Consider the following 7618-nt stretch of genomic DNA (forward strand, 5'->3'; position numbering starts at 1 on the left):
AAAAGACGGGAACGTGGGTGAAGGAATAGGTGATAAATGTTGAATGTGGGGTAAGGAACCCCGATTCCTAGTCTGCTTCCAGGCCTGAAGGTGCAGGTGCGGTGGGCAGCGTCGGATTGTTTGAGCTGTATTTCTGTTATTGCCAGAGGGTTAAGAGGAAGAGGTGGTGGATGGAGGTTAGTTTGTTACAAGCAGAGCGTGCATTCCATAGGGCACATTTAAAGGCTTCTGAAAATAACAGAAAACAGGTCATATGTGAGGATACGGTTTGGTGGATTTCTATGGTGTGCTTAATCAGATTGAAGTGCATAGGAGATGTGGTGGGGGAAGGGCCAGAATTTGGTGATATATCACTGGCTGCGAGAAGCGGAAAGATTGAGAGGTAGAAAAGAGGATTTAAAAGGTCTTATTTCGAGGTTGAGGATATTACTGTTAAGGAATGATGATAAGAAAGAAGCTTATCGGTGATAACAAGGGGGGAGAGGAGAAGTGAGGGGGCAATATGGATAGAGGAGTGTCATGTATGGGGGCGTAACAATGCCGTAGAGGGATAGTAAGAAAGACATCTACATGAACATGTTGGGATTGAATAGGGGTTTGAGAATGAGTGGTGGGGGCCTGAGGGCAAGATAAATCTTTTGGTGACCCTAATAGAAGAGCATTAAAATACAAAGTGTATAACTGCCCCCCCCCCCCCCCCCCTTCCAGGGACAAAGTCTCTAAATGTTTGTAACCTTTTGTTATGTCCTCCGTACCAATTCTTATAAATTGTTCTTATTCAGTATATTAGTACAAGAAGCCTGGTGTCATTCTTCATACTTATATTAATGACCTTGCTATAAATGTAACTCTCCCAACCTGTTACTATTTCTTCTTTGGTTTGTGTATATTATTGAAGGTCACTATTTAATATACAATAGGGCTGAAATTTGGTGCTGAGATGTTGGGGGTTGTAGTCCTACGCTGGCATTGACGATGAGCACAGACGCACCTGCCCAGCTTCACGGTGGCTGCTATCTGCTTTTGCACTTTATTTTGACATGCACAGAAAATGCACAATGCAGACGTATAATATTAATACAGACTACAGAAACAATGCTATCCACATTGTTCTCCCAATCAGTTTCAGGCTCTGTATGTGACAAGGTGGAACGGAATAGGAGAGACCTTTGTGTCAATGTACAGGGCAGCTGTTTCCTTGTGTGCTCTAATGTCTACGGGACTCACCCCGTCACAGAGGAGACAAGTCTGTTTTATACCCAGATTGTATGGTAGTATCTTCTCAATCCTGGTAACAATAACACTGACTTTGTAGAAGAAAACGGCTAATGAAGGGCTAATTGCTCTTCTTACCCATAAAATGTATGAGAAGGACAATTCCTGTCCGCAGTGATGAGATATATCTGAGCGGACTTTAGCTTCAACAATTACAGGATACAGTAACCTAGATCTGTACGGACACCCACAGACATTTTACTTCAGATTTCACCATTTAAAGGACCGAGATTGGCTTTCTAATTTCACTCTAATAAAACACTATATTTTCCATTAGGCCCCATTAATATAAGACACTATAGTAACCCTTTCTTGGCCGGTAATGGGCTATTGTCAGCTTTATAGTTCCAGATTTTTTTTTTAGATAGTAAATACTTGAAGGTATAATTTCACATATTATATGACGCAGTCCTGTATCAATCTGTTCAGTGCTCCCGTATACTGAAATCATAAAACAAGGATACCGAGGTAACTTGACATATGGTTTGGCATAATATCCCATTCTGCCTTTTTCTTACCACATAAAACATAAACTGGGTTTATCAGTTTCAATTATGGGAGAATTATTAATTATCAGTTTCAATTATGGGAGAATTATTATTAAGAGTTAAAGATTTTGGAAAGAAAAATGGGGACTATCCTGGGAAAATTAGGACACGTTTGTGAGCTGTAGGGACACTAAACTTTCAGTAAAAGTTGGGTCATCTGAGTGTGCGGAGAGTATTTAGCGAGAGGTCAGACATGAACTTAGAAACGTTTATATATATTGTAAATAGAAAATGGATATTATGTGCTGTTCCTAGGTTTCTGGTAAGTAAAAGATCGCTACATTGTATCTCCCCCTTGTGCTTTACAAAACCATTTAGGTTTTAGTTGAGATACACAGTGCCAGACCCTACAAATATTTAATGATAAGTGCAATGTGCTGAAATATTCATAGTTACAGTACTTTTAGTCAGTACATTTTGTGTAGATGATCCATAAAACCGCATTCAGCACGTACCCTGCAAGACCAGGTGTGACCATCGCTAATGCAAATATCAGATTTTAAAGCTGTACTCCCACCTCATAGCTCAGTGTTACCTTCCCCACCATGCAGCCTCCGTTCTGTAATATACAACCGGCAAGCTTTCTGATTGGTCCTTCTACTCACGTCATCCCTCCGCAGAGCCACACAACCTCGATTTACGGCTGGGGCTATGAGGTGTCCCCTGGAAAAAGAGGCTGCCCAGAGCGACCACAGTGGCTCTGGTGAATGACGCTCTGGGCAATATTGTTACGTAAGAAATAAGAGAGATTAAAAGTAATGTCCACTTTTCCTGAGGTTTTTAGGGGTTAAATCAGCAAAAAAACAAAAAAAAAAACTCATGGTCTATACTGCAAATATGTCCCCAGTCCTATCATTTGTGATATACACGGTCAGGTAGACTCTAAACAAAAATGTAACAAGAATTTATCTGTCCAGAAGCCATTGGGCTAGGACATACTGAGTCCTCTGTCAACGGGCGGCTCCAATCACTTCACAAACCTGACGTCATCGTGTTCGCAGTAACACAAACAGATTTTTGCGCAACTCAAAGCGGATGGCGCGTGAGAGAGTGGTTGTACTTATAGGACATACTCCCGTGTATTCGTGGGTTTCCTCCGGATGCTCCGGTTTCCTCTCATACTTCCAAAAATTACTGGTAGGGTGATTGGCTTCTGACAAAATTGTCCTGTGTACGCGCTTCTGGTTGGAATTTATACTTTAAGTTTCAATGGAGCGAAGACTCACGTGAATGATACAAGTTCTCTGTACAGCGCAGCGTAACATGATTGGCGCTATAAATAAACGATGATAATAATATACACTAAACTAGAGGATGTAGACAGAAAGCTCTTACAGATAGTAAATGGGGTCTATTTTGCACCCCCACCGAATAAAAACCTGCAAAGAAATCCTTTAATGTAATTGACAGATCTATGTGTTAACGCCCTACTGACAGACAAGGACGCCCACCGTGTTCTTCCTGATGCCTTAACTGATGTTAACCACTTACTGCGACCCCCAGTCACTGAGGGGAGAGCGGCTTTATATCACAGGCGCCATTCATCAGACGAGGTCCTTGTCCATGTCACCGCTCCTCTCCCTGCCACCCGGACGGCTCCCCGGGTTAGAAAGACAAGTGCCAGATCTCAGCTGCTGACAAAGCTTGTCAGTAACCAGTCTGATTCCAGCAATGGCTTTATAATGCTGCCCTCTGCAGTAAGAACGTGGATTCTCTGAAAGCTTATTCTGCTGTACTGTGCACTCACGCTGTACATTGCAGACAACAGGACGGGCGAGGCCATTCCACCCCGTTACCATTAACATGAGCAGCGAGCGTCAGCTCTGCAGCTCAGCAGACTCGGCTCAGCAGCCTATTGGGAATATTTTAAAGGGAAAAAAATGCAGGTAGCTCAGTGACCCAGCCCAAGGTAGCCCAGTATGGGAACAGCCCGTGAGGCAGATGCCCCCCTGCCCACCAGCCCAGCCAGGTATATATCCTGATCATACAAGGGGCAGTTGGGAAGTTGTGTACAGTTCATAGACGTCTTTGTCACTATCTCATCATTGTTTTGTTAATGCAAAACAACAATTATTTGGAGGGGTGTACTCATAGGGGTAACAGTGGTAGAAAGGGAGCATACTGGCTCTAGGGACCCCACTGGGGCCCCTATATGCTACAAAGGCTCTTGGCTCTTTCCATCTGTGACAGCAAACACAACAGACCGGCCCGTATTGCAGTTATAGTCGGCTCTCTTATCCTGGAGCACTATGTGATGGCCACGCTGCTCACAACTCTCGTCCTATAGTAACGGGATGCATCTGGCAACTTCCAGGTGAAGGTTTGCGTGAAAACAGATTTCTAGGCGCACTTTGACCAATGTGATAAAAACACACATAAGTGTCACGAGTAATAACTGATCTGAGGCCCCCTCACTCCCATATAAGTCATAAATGGGCAAAACCGAGCAGCAACTTGGGAGAAAATCTGAAACGTGGTAAATAATGAAGGGGGAATGGTCCTAAAATGGTCGGAGATTAGACTGTGAAGTTACTCTTCAGTCTTTTCATCGGACGCACCCTTAGGTGGAGCCACAAACCTGCAAATGTAGGTGCAGATTGATTTCCCAAGGGCAGCTTAGTGAGCATAAAGAGGGCGTACACAGAGAGATACACGAGGCTGACAGACAGATGCAAGTGAAGCATTAGAGGTCTGCAGGTTTTTTTTTTAAATGCACCTTAGGCTGAATTCTGTGCCACATTTGCGTGACATATCGTGTGTAAAATCACACTAAGCATCCCCATAAAGTGGACACGCTCAAATGCACGAATACAGGTTTGCTGGATTCTACACCAGCCTGCAATTGGAGAGGAGAGAAGAGGGTTTCCTACGTAGACTCAGAAGAGGAAGAGGGGGTCCTAGTGTAGGCTGAGAAGAGGAAGAGGGGGTCCTAGTGTAGGCTGAGAAGAGGAAGAGGGTGTTCTAGCGATTGCTGAGAAGAGGAAGAGGGGGTCCTAGTGTAGGCTGAGAAGAGGAAGAGGGTGTTCTAGTGTAGGCTGAGAAGAGGAAGAGGGGGTCCTAGTGTAGGCTGAGAAGAGGAAGAGGGGTCCTAGTGTAGGCTGAGAAGAGGAAGAGGGTGTTCTAGCGATTGCTGAGAAGAGGAAGAGGGGGTCCTAGTATAGGCTGAGAAGAGGAAGAGGGGGTCCTAGTATAAGCTGAGAAGAGGAAGAGGGTGTACTGCATAGGCTGAGAAGAGGAAGAGGGTGTCCTAGCGTAGGCTAAGAAGAGGAAGACGGTGTTCTAGAGTAGCCTGAGATGAGGAAGAAGGTGTTCTAGCGTAGGCTGAGAAGAGGAAGAGGGGTGTTAGCATAGGCTGAGAAGAGGAAGAGGGTGTCCTAGTGTAGGCTGAGAAGAGGAAGAGGGTGTTCTAGCGATTGCTGAGAAGAGGAAGAGGGGGTCCTAGCATAAGCTGAGAAGAGGAAGAGGGTGTACTGCATAGGCTGCGAAGAGGAAGAGGGTGTCCTAGCATAGGCTGAGAAGAGGAAGAGGGGGTCCTAACGTAGGCTGAGGAGAGGAAGAGGGTGTTCTAGCGGTTACTGAGAAGAGGAAGAGTGTGTCCTAGCGTAGGCTGAGAAGAGGAAGAGGGTGTTCTAATGTAGGCTGAGAAGAGGAAGAGGGTGTTCTAGAGTAGGCTGAGAAGAGAAAGAGCGTGTCCTAGCGTAACAGTGTGCTAGCACAGTTGTGAACGGATGCAGACTTTGAAAAAGATGCATATATGTCTGAGAAAGTCGTATTATTTGTGAGTGGCCAGAGACAGGCGCAAATACCAAAAGATGCTGCTCTCCGACACTAGAGAACCACAAGTGATTGGCTGTTTGTGATTGCACTGTTGCTACTGATTGGTGCATTCTCCGATGCTCGGGTATACATTATTATATATATTATGCCTTTGAGCGCATATTTTAGTAAACATTTTTTTCCGGACATGAGACGGCAGCTGTTTCTGATGTGTTAGAGGTTTTAACAGTTGTATTGATGCCTAATAGCGAAAGCGTTTGTTGCACATAAACCAAATTATTGAAAACATAGGCGCGAGAGCGACGTAAGTGTCTGTGACATGTGCTTGGCATAAATCGGGCGCATGTGCTACTAACGCTGACCTGTGTGGATCTTAAGATGCGCTGGCTCAGCATATGGGCTAAATACACTTTTTTTACGTGTTGCTTTTTTTTTTTTTTAGCATAAATTACACCCAATTTGCGACCATGTCTGCGTCAGGCCTTTGTGTCTAACATGATGGGAGTTTGTAGAACAAGTGAAGGGTCTATTAGGATAGGAGACAATGACTGTTCTAAAGTACAGCGACTTTATTCCAAAATGCTTGTCTGCGGAGCATTTCTATCAGGTTATATAAAGCTTTGCTCCTGTATTCCTGTGAGAAGAAGAAAGAAAAGGGGAATAAAAGAAAAAAATAACTGACATTCTACTTAAAGAGTTTAGCTGGTCTAAAGCCAGTATCACCCTTACAGCAGCTAGGTAAGAGGATGCAGCAAAAATATAGTTATCAATCTACTCCTTACTTTAAACAAATTCAAAGAGAAAAAAGATATTAGTGTCAAGCTGTAACTAATATAACACCCCCTTCAGATTCATCGGCTTGTACATGAACGCACTGCTTTATCTTTATTCATTCTTTCTGTGCTTTTCAGTCATGTGTTTGCACTGGAATTGGTTATGTTCTCTGCCCCAAGATAAAATCACAGCCCTGTAGAGCTGTCTGCATTGTATCCACGGGAGGAAGCTTTGTGTCGCAACCCAGGGCATGGAAAATAGGGAATTCTCCCTGATGATATAAAGTCGTGGCTGAAATGCACAGACAGTAGAAGGAAACAGCTAATTGTTTAGTACGGGGGGAGGGGGGAGCGAGTAGAATGCACATCAGTGTCTGAAAGGTAATGAAGACAGTGGTGCAAGTTATTGTTGTTAGTGTGTTTGGGGACAGGTAGCCGCTGCTAGATCTCAGGATAGGTGTAAGAGTCGGGGTAACCTGGGACTGCCTGGGTGCATGTGTGGGGCATGTTTTAAAACCGGACACAGCAGAAATATTGCATAGATTCTATCAATGTGTACCGTTTTTCTGTTTAAAGGTCTCATGCCCAATGCCACATCTATATGGATGACATTTGTGCACCTTTTTGGGGTTCAAACTGTTGTGGCTTTGCAATATATACCACAGAGTTGTAAAAAAAATGCTGCAGCAGTCGCATGGGAGAGAAAAAACTATAAATATGGTGGATCTTGGATTTTTTACATGTTTCAAGGAAACAGCTGCCCCAGGGAATACTGGCGGTGAGCAGTGAGGGATAACGTACCGCAATACCACTCTCTGTAGATATGTACATGCTAGTCGGCTCACGGGTGCACAAAGCCCAGGTTTGTGCTTTCAGTTCCACTAATAAAACAAAACACAATAGATAAAAAAATCTTTAAAAACAAAACAAAAAAGTAATTAAAAACTTTTAGATGATGAAAAACTGCCTTATAAAAACAGTAAAGCTTTATTCCCCAATGATTTTCGTCTGCTATCCCCATCCAAGTATTGCGTCAGTACAAGTGCTATCATGATACTTAGTGAATAGACACTGCCTTCGCTATCGCCAGAGGTAACCCGTTGATGTATAGGACGAAGCAAGAAAAAGCCCTATGGTCCTTTAATAAATCGGCTCATATGTTTAGTCCCACCCAATCAGACACAACTAATTCACTTGTAACCTTATCTTCGGTACGTACAGACCACACCAAGGCAGGCAAATGGG

This window comes from Mixophyes fleayi, chromosome 9 (assembly GCF_038048845.1).
Source record: "Mixophyes fleayi isolate aMixFle1 chromosome 9, aMixFle1.hap1, whole genome shotgun sequence".
Lineage (NCBI taxonomy): Eukaryota > Metazoa > Chordata > Amphibia > Anura > Limnodynastidae > Mixophyes > Mixophyes fleayi.